The sequence below is a fragment of the Urocitellus parryii genome, chromosome 5 (assembly GCF_045843805.1).
Source record: "Urocitellus parryii isolate mUroPar1 chromosome 5, mUroPar1.hap1, whole genome shotgun sequence".
Taxonomy (NCBI): Eukaryota; Metazoa; Chordata; class Mammalia; order Rodentia; family Sciuridae; genus Urocitellus; species Urocitellus parryii.
In genome coordinates, this window is record NC_135535.1 from 170,337,226 (window position 1) to 170,356,302 (window position 19,077).

Sequence of the window (19,077 nt, forward strand, 5' to 3'; positions counted from 1 at the left end):
AATAATTTTAAATGATTTAACAGCCCAGGAATCTTTTGAAAATAAACTTTCACAAATACATAAAATGCTAACTATGTCTGTCAGTACTATACAACATAAGAATGTTCTGTCTCAATTTTCTAGTGTCCCCTCTGAGAAAAAAAAAAAAAAAAGATACCAGTAGTCCCTGACATGATTTTTAACCTAAAATTTTCAATTTTATGATGGTGTAAAAGTGATATGCATTCAACAGAAGCCATATTTTAACATACATTTACCATATGTTACTATTGAGCACCCAAACAACCTTCTGTTTTTAACTTTCAGAAGAGTTTTAAATAAGTTACATGAGATATTAAACACTTTATTATAAAATGGGCTTTGTTTTAGATGACTTTGCCCAACTGTAAACTAATATAAGGGTTCTGAGCATGTGTAAGGAAGGCAAGACTGAGCTGGGATATATTTTGTATTTTGCTATTCCTGTTTTTGTTGCTGGATTGAATCCAGAATCTCACATATCCTAAGATCTCACTCTATCACTGAGCTAAACTCCAAATTCTTTAAATACATTTGTTGACTTGGAATATTTCACCTGTAACCCCATCATAATTTGATGAGCATCTATACTCTGAAATACTACTAAGTGACACAAGAGGAAGTTCAATAAATAGAAAACTGTATCAAAGTCTTGAGTAGAACATTTGGCATCATGAAGATGAAAATTTTCCCTGAATTATTCCATATTCTTAATGTATTGCAAATTTGATATAAGTGGGTGATTGATGAGTAATTGGTAATTGGTAATGCTATATATAAATCAATAATACTACATAATAATGATTCAACAGGGGCTGAGGTTGTGGCTCAGTGGTAGAGCACTCACCTAGCAAGTACAAGGCCCTGGGTTTGATCCTCAACACCACATAAAAATAAATAAATAAAAAATAAAGATATTGTGTCCAACTACAATTAAAAAATAAATATAAAAAAGATTCAACATAATACTGTTCATAATATATGTAAAATATAATGTATCTCTTTAATATATTAAATACAATACTGATACATTATTTTTGTATGTCATATAGAAATATATTTAAGTATTGTGATACATTGTATTATTCTATAGATTAGTCATATTATGCTGAATCTTATATATAAAGTATTATTTACATAAAATTACTGTTTTTATATTTTTGATCTAAGAAAAGTTACTTTTAATATCTACATTGTAAAATAAAAAATGAAAAACAATATCCCTGAAAATTCTGAAAAATAATGCCATTTATAGAAAACAACCCAATCAAAAATTAGTATATAAAGTGAAGCTTAATAACAAAACTTTGTGGCAGGGCCACATGAACAGGCAAAGAAGAAAAAAATGCATAACAGTACTCTGGGAAATTTAATATGTGGCAGGTTGCTTTTCAAATCAGGGAGAAAAAGCTATATAATAAATTGTATTGGAAAAACCAGGTAGCCACCTCAAAAAGAAATTGAATTGAATTCATCTTAAACCTTATAGACAAATAGATTTCAGTTAGATAAAATATTTAAATGGAAACAATAAAACCATAACAAGAATGTGAAATCAAACAACAGAAACTTGGATCTTTGAGTGGAAAAGTCTTTCAAAGTATGGAAGAAAAAACTACAAATTTTGTTCTGTATGGTAAACAAAACTAAATTTTCATTCAATATTTGTGAAAACATGCTAAAAATTTTAAATACATGGTATAAAACCTAGACATCATAAACTATTGAAAACCTGAAAACAGATTTAAAACGTCTATAGGGAAAGAAACATAACATACAAAGCCATAATAAAAATGGGAAAAAAATATGTGAAGTAGTTCTAATAAAAGTAAAAAACAAAATTTCTAATTGTTCTTATGAAGAACTCCTGAAAATAAATAAAATCAGTAAGGATATAAATTAGAAAAAGAAATGTTAATGGCTCTTAATATGGAAAACAATGTTCACTCTCCCTTAATAAGAAAGAAAAATTTTAAAATTGCTTAGGATATTCTTTTCAATTTTCAGATTGTCAGAGAATTCTATTGATCTATGCTGAGATTTTATCAGAAATCTACACTCCTATAAATGTGAAAAGTGGCATTCATTATCAGAGAATGTTTACAATAATTTATTAAAATTCAAGTCAAAATCTAAACATATATTAGAGGTTGCTTATTTAAATGCCTCCATGTAAAATAATATACAATTCTAAAACCAAAAAGTGAGGAAGTTCTTTTTATGCTAATATAATACATTCTTCAAGATATATTGGTGGAACAAAGGTACAGAACTACTTGCACATAGGAGGAAAGGATGTATGTACTATATGTGTAGATAAAGGATATACTTGCATATGCAGACCATATTCCATGGAGCCTGCACTAGAAACTATCATAGTTGGTCTCAGGGTCTGCCCTCTGATACCACCCAGAGTCCATTCAAAGAGGAACAGTATATATCACATATGATAGAGTTATGTCCTGCTAAAATCGTACATCAGACTGTCAAAAGGGATCATCTGAACTGCCTAGACCAGGAGACAAACTGGTTGATTTTAATAGCTACCACACTTCCTGTAGGACCATCCAGAACATTGGTAGCTTAAAAGAATCTCATTGTTTTTCAGCTCCTAATTGGCCCCTCAATGGATAAATCCTCTTTGGCCTTCCCCGGACACCTATGTCAGAATGAAATATGTGGTCCTTGACATTCAGAAGCATGTATGGAATGAATAGTCCCTATCTCTGTCTAAATCAATACTGGACACATTAGATCTCCTATTCCAAAAAGGGAGAATAATGCTGAAAAGGCCACTTGTGCTGGTTAGGCTCAGATTTGCCAATGAGAAAGTCTTCACAGGCCATCCTAGTGAAAGATTTCAGTTGGATTGGCACTATAAAGTTGATCCTAACAAGATCATTCTTGGAGTAAACAATATCAGGGACAGTGACTCTACACATCTGTGATGGGAAGCAATAGCAAAATAGGTCTAATTCATGACAGTGTTCTGAGGCCAAACTCATTCTAGAACTCATTTCTTCTTAATTCCATAAATGATCTATTATGTAAAACTAACACATTTTCTTTCTCTTTTATTAACCAAAGTTTTTTTTCTTTCATGTTTGGCATTTCTACAAAAAGACAAAGTCCATGAAATGGAAATGCGGGAGTGGTCAGATATTAAATATTACTTATAAATGATTATAGATGATTAAACCTGGGATCTAAAGGGACTATGAAAACTTATGGCTCTATTATTCCATGAGTTCTACCCCTCTCCATCGTAAAAATCAATTTAAGCTACTGTCATTTCATGCCTGGAATACTGCCAACATCCTTCTGGTCTTCCTGTTGCCTGGCTTACCTCCTTCCATTCAGTCCTTAACACTGCCCCAGGAAGCACCATTTTGGAAAACAACTCTGGCCATGTTACTTCCCTGCTCCACACATCCTGTAAGTTAGCATAACAGAAAACACTTTGGGTTGACCTGGGCCATCACAAAATTCTGCTTAGAGTTGGTGCTTAGTGAATACTCAATGGGTAGTCATGGTACATAGCCAAAACAGAAAATAAAAAGTAAGCATAGCAGTGAGAATAAATTCCCTTATTTCTCACATATTTTCTGAGTGTCATCTTAGGCAGGAGATTAAGAGGCAGAAAGATGTTCGACCCCCAGATAGATGCTTTTTCTTCTATATATCTTGCCCCAACCTTTAAGGACCTGAAAATCTTATCAGAGAACACATCTTATACAGAAAGTACCATGTCATTAGTGTCACTGGAGAGGGTTTAAGGAGGTACTGGAGAGGGGAACCTTAACTCAGGATGACCAGGTTCTTGATATACATGATAGAAAATAAGATTAGCATGTGTCCAATATTGAAGCATAGAGACTTATTTATGGCAGTTAGGGGCACACAGTCAAGGCAGAATTCAGGCTCTCAAGAGTAAGAAATGCCTTCCAGGTTCTCAGGCTCTTCTCTGGGGACAGGCATGGGAAGGTATGTGAGGATGATGTCAGCTTGGTGATGTCAAGATGGTTTATGGTGGTCTGGCCATTCTCAGGATCCTTAGGTTGACATCTTCTCCATTATAAGATCAATAGATAGCATTGGGAAATACCTTATATGTTTTGCGTCTCCCTTTGCTCAACCTAGTCTATAGATGCATGTATTAGTGGGATAATTGACAGTGCCCAGGGTGATTTTCATAAGCATGTGAATTTCCAGTAACTTTAAGATCATGAGTGAAGATTTATACATTTTTCGGGAAATTAGAACTTATGGGGCCTGGGAGAGAGCATGGTCTTGGGGATGAAAGGTGTGAGAAACTTTAACAAAAAGCTTTTAGAGTACAGTTTTAGTTTACTTTTCCTTTTTTCTTTGTCCCCTTTTCACCTCTCTCTAATCTTCTTCTACCTTACTTCAGTTTGGACTTGATGAATGTGTAAGGGCATTCAGTGATGGTGAAACCAAAGTTTTGATTTGAAACTTGATTCCCCACTTCTGCTAGCAGGTGAGACTGGAGTTTCTTTGCTTATGCTGGTGGGTGGGGTCTGCATAAGGTTGTAGGCCTCTGCAGCTGAGAAGTGTTGCAGCTCTTAGTGGTGGGCCATGCCCTCCAAAGTGCTGTAGACCCCAGCTGCTCAACATCAATTTCTTCCTTCCAGGTTCTTTTTAAAAAAATATTTGTTTAGTGGTAGTTGGGCACAATAACTTTATTTTATTTATTTATATGTGGTGCTAAGGATCAAACCCAGGGCCTTGCACGTGCTAGGTGAGCACTCTACCACTGAGCCAGAACCCCATCCCCCAGGTTCTTGTTTTGAATTCTAAGACTAAAATCCACAGACCAGGATGAGTGAGTGTATGAGTAGGGTTTATTGAAAAATAAAAAACAAGAACAGAATTCTTGCACTGCAAGAGGTTCAAATAGCAGGTTTTCTTTGTCCTTATGTGCTAGTCTAAGGGTTTATATAGCACTTGGGTCACTAATACTGGTAGAAATTTATGTTAATTAATGTGTGCAAAAATTACTAAGGTTATTGGTCCAAATTTATGCTATTACGGTTGGTCAGCTCTTGCGTGCCAACTTCCACTTTGGTCTGCCTCACTGACATTTTTCTCACTGTGGGACGGTCTATGCTCCCAAGTTCTGAGCTACTGTGCTGCACGGAGCAGGCTTCTGCAGCAGACACTCATACTGTGCTCAGGCCTGGCCACTAAAGGGTGGCTTGGCTTACAGTCCTCAGGCTCTCCAAGTCTACTTGGTAGGCTCCAGGTGGCCATAGCCCCATGCTTGTCACCAGAGCTCCAACCCATCCAGACCAGCTGCCACTCTGCCTCTTGCCTCTCCACTGCTTGGCTGTGGCTTCTTGGCCAAGACCAGTAGGTGGCTGTGTGGGTTGGAAGACAGGGATGGTCAGGGAACCATGTTGGTAGGAGCTTTGGCTTTCACCTTGGGGACTCAGAGAAGGTTACAGACCTTTAATCTCAGTTTTAAGGAAGGAGGAAGGTGGGTGTAGGGGTTGAATCTGGGAGACTGGGGAAGGCCCTCTGGTGTGGGAAGTTCAGGGAAGAGGTACCTGTCATCTTACTATGTGATTGCAATGCAGGGCAAGAGAGAGTCAGCCTTGATTAGTAAGGTTGGACCCTCAGGGTGTCCAGCTCTAGAGGGCCTGGTGTGCTAGTAAGAGAAGTTTTAAGGTGAGGCTTCTGTGTGAAGTGTTTAGACTTCAGCTAGTTCTTTACAAGCCTAAGCTTTGGTTTGCTTTCTCTCTTAGCCTGCCCTCCCTACCTTTCATTAAGTCAGACTCATTTGCTCCTTCTCATGTTCCTGCCTCCAACCATGTGACATGCAGTCAGCTTCTTGCTACCAGAGCACACTGATTCCCCACAACACCATTCCTAATGCTGCTTCCTACTTTCCTAAGCCTTGGCTTCTCTCTCCAGCAGGCCAGGTAAGAGAAGGAGACAGATCTGCATTCAAATTGTGGCCCTTCTACCTGTAAATATATGACCTTGGGAAAAAGACTTAACCTTTCTGAGCCATTTGTAAAATGGGGATAATAATTATTTTTTTAGCTGCGATGAAGGTAAGTGAAATTCTTCATAAAGTGATGAGGTGCTAGTTGTCTTCCCACACTAGATTCCAGGCTCAATCAGGTCGAATCTGGGGCCTTAACCACTCATTCCACTCCCAATCTTCAATTAGAGCAGCTTAGTGAATTCTCTTCTGTGATCATTATTAACTCTCCTGGTTTCTTGCTCAGAGGCCAAGAGACAGCATTACACAGAAAAGCTTAAAGTCTCCTTTTTAAACTTAAGCTGGTCTTATTGGGGAGGTTAAAAGCTAAAGATTTGAATGGTTTTGGCATTTGAGCTGATTCACATTAGAATTGCTTCTGTAACAACTGGAGGGGAAAGAGGAGTACACTAATCAGTCTAAGCCAGGAGGAAAAATAATTGCAAATTTATGGAAACAAAAACAGGTGTGTGAATTGATGTGTGGCAGAGCTCCTCACAATCTCTCAGGACATAGTTCCTGGTTGGGAGCCCTTAATGCTAGAAAAGAGTGAGGATTATCTTGGCAAGCTTGTGTCACAGGAAGTGTGATATTTATTCAGCACACAGATAGCCAGTGGATGCACTGACAATTGTGACCCAGCCTTTCTGTTTTGATTGTGGCTGGAGTGCTATTTAGAAACTTAATCACATAATTCCCAGTGTCACCAGGTGCCCATGGATAGCAGATGGAGGTTTTCACTCCTGTTAGTTTTAGGGTGCAGATAATTGAGGGCAGTTGGTAGAATTACCTCTACTCATCTGGAAACCTTACTTGAATCAGGCAAAGTTCCCAAATCCCGGTTTCTGAGATTCAAATTACAAGATGAATAACTCAGCATCCAGACACAGAAAAGTTGCTGGATTCTGTGTGGCTCCCTACACTTTGTGGCAACTGGGTATGGATCTGCCTGAGCCTAAGATGACATAATTTGCTCCTGCCAAGCTTTGCTTTGGGACTTCAAATCCCACACTAGTTCATAGACCCAGAGAATATTAGAGTTGAAGGACTGTCTTAGCATCTCATTTCAAAGATGATAAAATAGAGACCAAAGAGAGTGTAGTTTATCAAGATCACAGAGAAAGCTGTAAGAAAGACATGTCAGGACATAGTTTTCCAGTTCCCAGAATGTTACTTTTTAATGATATTTACTAGAATGGTTGACAATAATGCTCAATTAATTTATTTTTCTGCCATTGAAACAGTCAGTAGGACCATTTGCCTACTTTCTCCAAGCACTAAGCTGTGCATGTAAAATCATATCCTCATTTCCTAAATCTTGCCTTCACTTTAAAGTTTCAGTCCCTTAATCAGCTGTCACCATGTCCTTTATAGTTTCAGTTTAATAGAGTTAATAAGAATTAAAGAACATGAGAGGGCTTTGATAGTTGTTAGAGAAATAAGCATAAAAGTCTGCCTTAATTCAGAAAATAGTTAAAAGGAGGATCACAATATGACCAAGTCCCAGCATAATAAAATATTTATTAAGAAATCAATTTTAATTAATTTTCAAGTAATTGGAATCCAAAGTCTTTGGTTAAATCCCTGATCATGACTTCCTTGGCATATTCGAAGTTTCAAAAATTGAGAGGCTCTTATGGGTCTAACTCTGATGAATAGACAGTTGTTTCTAATGATTCTTGAGCCAGATAACTCCTTCTTTTTGCATTCTTTGAGATGTTTCCCACTCGCCCAAGCTTATCTTTTCTCAAATTAATTTTTAGAATGACCAAAGAGAAATCTGATGTATCTGGATATGCTTAGGCATCTTTATCTTTTAGGCACCAATATCTCTTAAGATTGAGAAATTGAAATCATCAGAGACAACAGAAGATTGGGGACAGGGTGAGGAGGGTTAAGAACAGTAGTGTTATATTGCAGTCTTCCTTGAATATGGACTTTTGCACATTGAGTTTATGCCAGTGGTTCTGTTTACTCATCATCCATTTACTTCAATATTGTATCTCTAATAGAATCCTATAGACACAGAAGGGAGAAATGGCCAACTTCCTACACTTATATTTATAGATGGTCCCAAAGAAGACTATTCCCAAACACCAGACAGCTGCTTTTGCTGTGCATGCAATGTAGCAACTCTTCTTAGGTCATCTTTCTCTACCACTGTTTTCCTAGTTCCATGGCTTTCACAAGCCATGCGGTTGAGACAGATGTCAATGAATATTTCAGGTCCACTGACTATATAATGAGAATCCAGTCCTAAGAGCAGTCTGCCTTATGTTCTCCTGTTCCCATCTTGCTCTACTTATTATTAGAAGCAAAAACCTGGCCCCTTAGTCATTCTGCTCTTCCAAAAAGGTAATGTCATACTTACTTATGTATCTCCTCCTAATATTGCTAAATCATAACTAGAAGCTTATTTCTCCTAGATGTCAGCACTCCACAATTAAAAATAAATACACTTTGGAGTTCAGTAGGGCTTAATTTTCCTTAAAAAATTATTTGCTTAATTTATGTACTGTTAAGTAAAAATTATAGAAGGACTCATTTGTGTAAAATTCTTTCACTGGGTTCCAACAGACCAACTAAGTATTAAAATGGAGTTACTTAGGCTGAAGGTCCATATCACTAAATTTAAATTTAGTCATTACCTGACCTTCTGAGAAATCAGGAGAGAGATAACAGCAAGTTTCTAAAATAGGCTAGTTTCAATTGGCATGATAATGAACTTCTCTCTGTTTTAATCCTTACCAAAAAGAAAGCTGATGCTACATAATCTGTTATTTTTAAAATTGTTTTATCTTCTTGTACCCACCCCCTTGGAAGGAAAGGAACTTTAAAATGACTAGTCCACATTTTATTATTTTTTTTCAGTTCTTCTCTTTAAATTAATCTCTTCAGCTCAGTACACTGGTACATCTCTTCTGTTTTACAGAATAAAGCACTGCCCAATGCTGGAAAGGAAAAATAAAGTCAACTGAGATATTTAAACTAAATGGTTATAATTTTGTTCTTTGAAAGTATAAACAAGTCCAATGCCTTTCTTGGTGTCTGGGAAGTGATACATGGTCATTGACTGTGCTCCCATTTTCCATTTGCTAAATGGAGGCAATAGTAGAAGAATTCAATAACTTTCCTTGAAGCAAATTGTGTCATTTTATAACTTCTCATTAAATAGCATCACTTCATCTGTCTTCTCAAAGTCTTCCTGTATGTTCCCATCCCTCGCATGGCTTTCTCTCCATGATTCAGAGTCATAATGTACAGCCAAATTCTGATCTTCATTGTCCTGTGTATAAATTTGCCTACTGTACATCTCAGCCTAAGGGACCCACAAGTACTTCACCAAAGAGGAAGTGACCTGTCATTCTATGCCATCTCCCTGGCCCTCCCAAATACACACACACATATACACCTGTCCTACTTCCTGTTCTTCCCACCTCAGAGTGTCACCAGACTCCATCCAACATGACAGGCTAGAAAGCTTGCCTGGCCTCCTCTCTCTCAAAATCCAAGGAAGACCTCAGTGGTCTCAGTCTTACCAAATGCCTCCAACACGGAATTTTAAATTTTAAGTTTTACTTTACTTTAAGTTGAATGTTTTACTTCAGACATATCTCCCCCTAAAATAAATTCCATTTTCTTACACATATTAAGTTGAAACTCACTTTTTTGTCTTTCCTATAAATGTTTACTTTCTACCTCCCAAGTGTTGCTCTGTGAAATTTTTCTCTTTAAGATTTAAGTCAATGTCCTCTTCTCTATGAAACGTTCCATCTTTAATTTTTCCATATATCATGCACCTGTTCTCTTTTGTAGCTCTACACCCATTATACTGTGATCACTTATTATTTTTTTCTTTCTATTTTGTACACTGCAAGTGATGAGATATTTTTTTTTCACTTTTCCATTTTATTTCTCCAGCACCTGCCTTGTTTGTGCTGGGGGGTTAGTAAATATTTATTGATAAGCAAATGAATAAATGATGTAACATGAAACCAAAGCTCTTATGTGGACAAGTCTATTTGGGTCTCCTCTAGGACAGAGTATAGGAAATAATCTTCCTGAGATGATAGCTTGGATTTACTAAGCGGCAGAGTTAGGTGGGTAACAATATGATCCAGAGGATGATTCAGTCCTGCAATCATTGAGTAAAAGGCAGGTCAGCCCTCCTTCAATGATGTTAGTGGAATAAGAAAAAAAGTAGTTGACAATAAAATGCAGACTAAAATACTATGCAATGGTAGGTAATAATTTAATATAGTGCATCAAATATCTGTAGAATCTGTGCCATTAATGGATTGTATTATCAGATATGAGGTATCCACCCAAAGCTCCTGTGTTGATAAAGGAATATTCAGAGGTAAAATGATTAGATGGTGAGAACTGTGACCTAATCCATCCATCCCAGTTTGAATGGACCAACAGGGTGGTAACTGTAGGCAGATGGGTCATGATTGGAGGAGATGGGTTACTTGGGGTATACCCTGGAAAGATTCAACTTCCCTAAGGTCCCTTTTTTCTTGCTCATGACTGCAGTGAACAGAATAGCTTCCCTCCACTTCTGTCATGATATTCTGCCTCAACCTTGGGTCCAAAGCAATGGAGTTGCCCCACCCTGGACTGAATCTCTGATACCATGAGTTAAAATAAATTTTACCTCCTCTAAGTTGTTCAGGTATTTTGAACACAGTGACAAAAACCTTCACTAACACACACAATTTGAAACAAGTATGCCTTTACTATAGGGCATCTATAAAGAAAGCTAAATGATAGATCCCCCAGTGTCTTATCCCCCATATTGTGAAATCATACTAATATCTGAGTTCATATCCTATCTCTAAAGTGTATCTGTATTTTTACTGTTGTTTATTTTGTTCGTAATTCTTTCGAGTTTCAAAGTTATGGTGATTTCCACTGGTTGTATTATTCTGGGATTGGATGATCTAGTCACAGTTCGCCTCATCCCTATAATTATAATTTTATGACTTACATATGGCTCTTCCAATTAAATGGGGAGCCCAGTAGTTTCTCAATTTCATCCCTGAATACTTTCCCAATTCTTAGATGGCAACCAGTTCCCTTCCCCCAATAATTTTAATTTCTATTACTTGATCCAGAATATCTGGAATATTAACATCAAGTAAAGTTATATATAAATTTAAATATAACATCAAGTAAAGTTATATATACCTATAGGTAGTTGTACAGTTTTATATATATATATATATATGTATATATAACTATAAAGCCATATACATAAAGTTTTAAAATAAAGTTAAAGTAAAAATCTTACATAAAAAGGTGGAGTTTATTCATTTAGTTCCTGCTTGTTCTGGCACTATCCTCACCTAATTTTGTTTGTTTGTTTGTTTTTTAGTTATGAATCTATGTGTTCTCATTATTTTATTTTTATTTTTATTTGTCTAACAGATGTTTTGTTTAAAGGTCTTGTCATTATACAGGGAAAACAATTGAAGAGAAATGAGTAAGGATGATTAATAAGAATTAGAAACCTATTGGCTTTATTATTTAATGTTTTCTGAACCTTATTATGAACTGTGCAGAATTTTTGAGAATCTATGAATAAGTTAATGGACATGGACCCCTTCTTTCATGAAATAAACCACAATAATAAACATTTACATACATGTTCAACTACCAATGATATTAGTTAAAATAAACCAAAATAATAAGATTTACATGTATAACCATCAGTCTTATTAATCATAATTAAAAAAAAAAGCAAGGCACAAACCAAAGAGTTAACAGTGCTATCATACTTGAAAGTAGGTCCTCCAGGAAAGACTTCTGAAAGAACCAACAAGAATTCAGAGACATGCATTGGAATAACGCAGGGAAAGGCAGGAGGAAAAGAATTCCAGGCAGGGAAAAGATGTTGGGCTGGGAAAATTCTTCACCTCAGCTATGGAGAGACTTGAATGTGGTTGACACATCTTGTCTGAAGAAGGAAGGAGCAGGATATTCTATGAAATGTTAAAGGTCTGTTGTGGCCAGAAATCCTTCTTAGTCCTGCAAAGGAATTTAACTTTCAATCTAAGTGCAATCGAAATCTCATAAAAATTTTAACCCTGGGAATGGCATCATTAAATTCATGTTTTTAAAAGATCCATCCAGATGCTTTGTAGATGGATGTGTTGGTTTGAAAGAGTAGAAAAACGAGGTCAGTGAAAAGAAAATTACAGTAACTAGGAAATAAATGATGGTAGCCTGGTCAAGAAATGTTGCAGGAAAGATGAAGATGAGGTAAATTACTCAGCTGTATAATGTGAATCATAAAAGTTCCTGCCCCAAAGATTAAAATACATGCAATTATGCATTTAAAGCAGTAAATACAATTCTGGCACATACAGAGTACATAAATATTTATGATGATGATGGTGATGGTGAGGATGATGATGATGTTATATGGGGTTATTTGACCTGTTTTTTAGGGGTGGTACAGGGTCTCACTGAGTTGAATGGCAGTGAGGGAGATTAGGTTTCTTTGTCTTTTTATAATTGGTTGGTTTTGAAAGAAGTTCGATAGAACTGCATCATCATGTACTGCTTTAGGGGATGGTATTTAGAATGACAATATGTGATGCTTTATGAGTGTTGGAAGAAGAAAAAGAAGCAGTTATTTATTTATTTATTTGTTTATTTATTTATACATACTGGGGATTGAACTCAGTGGCACTCAAGCACCGAGCCACATTCCCAGCCCTATTTTATATTTTATTTAGAGACAGGGTCTCACTGAGTTGCTTAGTGCCTCGCTTTTGCTGAGGCTGGCTTTGAACTCATTATCCTCCTGCCTTAGCCTCCCCAGCTGCTGGGATTACAGGCATGCACCACCACATCTGGCTGAGTTGATATTTTTGAGCCTAATGATGAACTGGCCTATGGACCCACAGTGTCTTAACATCATTCCCCTCTCCTCTTTGACATCATGAAGCTTCTCCTGTGTTTCTGAGCCATGAAGCCTCCTTCTTGAAAAATGATGAAAATTACACATGTTGCAGTAATTCCCACCTGGTTTTCCAACTCTCTCTTTCAGGAAAATCATTCTCGGACCTCTTGGAATATCAGAATTGAAAGAGAATGTGGAGGCAATTCTGCACTGGCCTAATTAGTTACAAGTACAGAGGCTGAGACTGAGAAAAAGTCCTGGGACTCCTCAGAGGAGACCAGAGTGTGTATTCAAAACTAAAAAAGAACAAAATCATGGCATTTGCAAGTAAATGGATGGCGTTAGAGAAGATTAGGCTAAGTGAAGTTAGCCAATCCCAAAAAATCAAATGCAGAATGTTTTCTCTAATATAACGGGGGTGACTCAAAGTGGGGTAGGAAAGGAGAGCATGGGAGGAAGGTTATTTCTAGATAGGGAAGAGGGGTGGGAGGGAAAGAGAGGGGGAAGGGATTGGCAAGGATGGGGGAATATATGTATGAAGATTTGAAAAAAAAAAAAAAGAAAACACCGTGGAATGCACATCAGAGTGAAGTACCTACCTCTATAGCTATTATTTATTCACTGTGCAATGCTGGAGAAATTACTTAACCTTCTGAGGCTCAGTTTCCTCATAGCAAAAGAGCTATCCTAAAACTGCCTGCCTAGTTAGAGAGTTTAAGAACAAATAAAATAATGCACTTAAAAGCATGTTGTGAACTGTAAAATGGACTTGCCATCATTCTTTTGCCATGTTTACTATCATTACAAAACAACAGATGGGACTCTTGATTCTGCTGCTTGCATAGAGGGAGTGAGCATGGCTCAAAGTTACTGTGCTCAAAAATTCCGGAGGTATATTTATTTGGAGGCCATGTTCTGAGTATGTGTAGCTGGGATGAACATCTTCCAGTATATATTTCGTGAATTTTTAAGATCTGTAAATCTGAACACTGCCTTGGGATATGGGATTGTTATTTGTATTTTATATAAGAAAATTGATTTTTTTTTAAAATGAAAAAAAAAAAAAACAATATAGGGTTACACAGCCACTAGACATCTGAGTCTGACTTAAAACCTTGATCCGCCTTGTTCAAAGAGCCATAAAATTTTACTGGCTAACAGGGAGTCTGTGCCACAGTTGCAGAAATAAACTGACATAGTTTCTGCAATAAAACAACAACAACAAAAAAATCCTTAAATTGACAAAATTTGATTAGGAAACCAAAGGCACCTTTTTTTTCCTCCAGGATGTCTCAAAATTCAGCTGATGTGATATTGCAATTTTGAACAATTGGGTATAAAATATCACTGGTAAAAACACACTGCAGATGGCAATTAATTACCACAGAGGCCCCGCTCCATTATGCAGTGAAAGATTGAAAAAGATACTGCGACAAGACTGTACCATGAAATGACAACATCCACAGGAATCTGCCCTCTGCTGGTCAACCAGGTGTCCTGTCCTTGTTAAACAGGGACATTATTCAAAGATGCAAATGAGATATTTTGAGCACTTTTATATTTATGACTTTATTACTCTGAGACGGTTGGGAGTTTTAATTTTGTGTTTAGCCCACCTGCTGTTTCTTTATTAAAACCTTAGTTCTGATTAATCAAAAATGTTCTTTGCAGTCAGGTCACATAGATTCTATAAAACAGGATGCACTAGTTTGCTCTGGATTTGGTGTGAGATTCATCTTTCAAAGATACACACTGATTTATGTGTGTGCTCACAAGTGTGGCAGTGAATTAAAATATGATAGCAAGTGGGAAGGGTTCATGGCTTTCTGAATGTGATCATAAATAAGGCATTTCATAACCAAGTTGCTCTGTTTAATCTCCATGTTACTCCTTGCCGATGAGCACATTGGGGTCACTCTGTTGGTGGCAACCCTGGTAAACTAGCATCTGGTTTGCATAGCTTCAAAATGGGCACCACAAATTCTCAAATTCAATCAGCTGCCATAATTTTTTATATGCATGATACTAACACCTGTGGATTTTTTTAAAGCAACTGAAATGATGATTATCTTTGCATCATCATTAGTTCTGTCCGCTAGCAATAGCAAGAGAGCTGGCTTTGAATTTTCTCCTATAGATCTCTGAAAAGCTGCAGGGACAGAGCCTCAATAAAAAATTAGGAAAGAGGGTAGCACAATGAGAAAGCTGTTTAATAGAAAGAATAGAAAGAATATCAAAGGGGGATAAAAATAGTATTCTAGGCATATATACATATACATATATATGTGTGTGTGTGTGTCTGTGTGTTCAAAGTACACTTGAATTATTTTACCCTCAGATATTATTTATTAAATACCACATGGAGCAGAAACTCTTAGAGACTTGACATACTGGTTTAATACACAATTTCTTTGTGCCAATTTCTAATATTCCTCCCCAAAACTAATAGTATTTCAGACATACTGAGAATGAAATATAATTTAATAACTATCACCAGGAAACAGATGAGACAGTCAAGGTCATAGGAGTAATGCTATTTACATCCAGTGTAAGAATTTCTTTATGAGATAACCTTCACTGCTAAGGTGCCAGAGACTCTTTTCTTAGGGAAAAGACTTCCCAAATTATAAAAACAGCAAGGCAGAGGAAGACAAGCATTGCTCTGGAACCACGTTTCTGGCTGTCCTGTGTCTTTGGGCAAGATTTTGGCCTTTCTGAGATTATGTATGATTTCAACTATATGAAATTCTGAAAACGGCAAAACTGTAGAGGCAGTAAAAAAACAAAAACAAAAAACAATGTCTCCTGGAGTCCAGTGGGTGTGGGGAGGGGTGCACTAACAGTGGAGCATCAAGAACTTTCAGCATAGTAAAACCATTCAGTTGATACTATTATTGATGGACTTAGAATTATACAACACAATAATTGACCCTGGGGGTTGTGGTTGTAGCGCAGTGGTGGTGCACTCATCTGGCATGTGTGGGGTGCTGGGTTCCATCCTCAGCACCACATAAAAATAAAATGGAGGTGTTGTGTCCAATTACAACTAAAACAAAATGGTGGGGAAAAATTGACCCCTAATGTACAGAATAAACTTTAGTTAATAACAATGTATAATTTTTCATTCATTAATTATAACAAATGTATCATATTAATAGAAGATGTTAATAGTGGAAACTTGACAGCAGAAAAGCAAGGGGAATTTGGAGAACAAATATTGAAACTCTGTACTTTCTGCTTGAATTTTTTATCCATCTAAAATGACTAAAAAACTAAAGTCCATTCAAAAAAGAAAATAACTTACCCAAGGATCCTCTGAAAGTCCCTGAAAAATAAAGTTTACTCTATCAATGATACTGAACTGAAGCTCAAACAGTCAAAAATAAGGAAAACAGTGAATTTCTGACTTACACATTTGAGCTATTATGTCTCAGAGAGGGTCATCTCATAAAAGATAAAAGCCTAGGGCTGAATGGACAAGCATGTCCCTAGACTCTAGAGCTCTTCTGTCCACTATGGTGACTACTGGCCACATCTTGATCGCCTGTCCTAAGATGGTACCAGAATGCAGAGATGAGAATCTCCTAGAGATATAGATGGGAGGAGAAAGCTTTTCATAACATAGACAAGAACATAGACAAAGGACCCAAGCTATAAAATTTGAAGATTAGAAGTGTTTGTATGTTTCTCATTAAATTATTTCCAATGCCCTTCCAATTGTAGTGATTCTCAGGTCTAAACATGACTCAAATTAAATTTTTTCTCCAGTACTTGTTAAAAATACATACATGTTCCTGGATTCCAAATGAGAACTGACATGCCCTCATTCTCAGTGAGCAGATTCTAGGGATCTATAGAACTAAGTTCCTCAGGTGGTTATCACATACAAGATTATAATTCTCTCCTTTACTTCGAAAGGAAAAAACAAAATAAAAATTATAGATTTATCTGTTTTCAAAGTTATGTGGTGACAGGCAGGATTACCAGGACAACAGTGACTACATTAGATGATAAAATAATTAATGAGAAAACAAATTCTAGATCCTTAGAACCTGCGATAGTAAAGGAAAATATTCTTTTATGTGGTTGTAGGAAGCGGTTGAGTGTATAAAACAAAGATGTGAAAAGCGGGCAGAAGGTTTTGGAGCTACATAATGATACATAATACAACAATTAGTATAATAATAATAATACATGAGATATTAATTAATAAGGTAAGACATGGAATAACACATTAAATGGATTACTTGACAGCTTTTCTTTAAGTATTTTTTTTAATGTTGACTTCTAGGATTGTTGTAATGTAGAGAAAACAAAACAAATCAAAACAAAAAAAAAAGAAAAATCTGTACTTTTAATTAACACTCCACCTTTTCAGATAAAGTGATAATGGTCTAATCGTTTGACATCATTAATGTCAACTTCTTCTGATTTTAAACAGGGGTGGGATGAGCTTCTGTTCCTTTCTGGGTTAGGCTGTTGTCAAGTTCAGCTCAGGTAATTGTTGAAATACCACATTGAAAAGTGAAATTGATGCCTGAATATAAGCTCTTATGATGTTGCTGGTGTGGAAATGATGTCTGGGGCTGGGAAATGGTAGACGGCAGCAGAATTTGAAAGAGGATGCGGAGTAGATTTTAAGCATTTTCCCCATCCTTCCATACTAGCATCTCAAGTGTTGTTGATGACTTCTTACTTAATAGCCATATTAGAGGGAATCAAATTATGTCTCTAATTACATCAGACTTAATAACAAAATCAAATCAACAGCCTCCATTCCTAATTAACATTTGTTTCTCAAGTGTCACAATGCCTTCAGTACAGTGGGGTAAATGAAGCCTGGAGATGAGAGCCTGCAAAGATGTTTTTTATCCATGCTTTCCATGGGTCTGGAGCTTTCTAAGAAGAACTAAATAGAAAGCATCCATTCAGCACTTCTCAGTGACAAAAATGTGGATTTCATCTAAATGGCCCATGAAGCTATTTCACATTAAATGCTCTCTTGTGCAGAATCTTCGTTAGAGGAAGCTTTATGCAACCATTTACATAGTCATTATTTCTAGTCAGGTATAAATAGTAACCTCTTGTCTAGTTTATGAAATAAACTTCATCTTTGTCCTCCAACCACCTTCCAGTGTCACCCCTCTTCTTCAATACACATATTACCTACAGGATCCAATATCTCAATACCTTGAATTGATAAAACACTTAGAGGACTACAGCTGTCTTTGGAGGGAAAAAAAAATTGGTGTTCCCAGAGAGAAGGAGAATTTAATTGCAACATGTTCATTGTGGATTGGGCGTCATTTTCAAATATTTCATACATACACTGACATTCATTCTTGCTAGAGTTCATGGCAGACATTATTTTTCTTAGTACCCTTTATTATGGGATAGAGCCTATTCTCAGAATTATCCTCAAGACTATATTCTAATTAGCCTTTAAAAGCACATCATCAGAGTCAGCCTAAGAGATGGAATTTTCTTTTTTCCCATTTCAGTTTTTCTGTAGAAGGCGGCAAATCCCTTCTAAATAATTGGTTTAAATTCCTATGTAACAACTCTTATTTCTCAAATGGGATAATAATATCTATACCATATGTTTTTTATGAGGAATTGATGAGTGTGCAAGTTCACAGGCACAGACACATACCCAGGCAATCAGATTCAGAGAAATTCCATCGATCATAACTCTAGGATTCCCAGATTTTACTTCACCCTTGCTGGCTCTCCATATCAGCAAAACCATCTGCTCCAGTGCGCTCATTGGCTAATGCCCTAACTTGCTAACTTGTCCTCTATAAAAAGTTCCCAACACACCTAATAAAATGAGTCCATGATGTCAGTTACCACGGAAGTTGTCCAAATCAATCTTAGATTTTAAGATATTATCCATTCTATTTAAAGATAGAGAGACAACATCATTTTCTAAAAAAATAAAGGGTTTTTTTTGGTAAATGATTCCATTCTTAGAGTCTAAAGAAAAAGCAAAATAATATAATGATAAAATCTAAAGTTTATAGAAGAACCATTTATAAAACACCAGGAGGAAATGAGACAAATCCTGAATATAGGAAATTCAACAATAAAGCTTGACTGAAATCTTCAAAAAGTCAATATTGATGGCAGGGGTGCAGCCCAG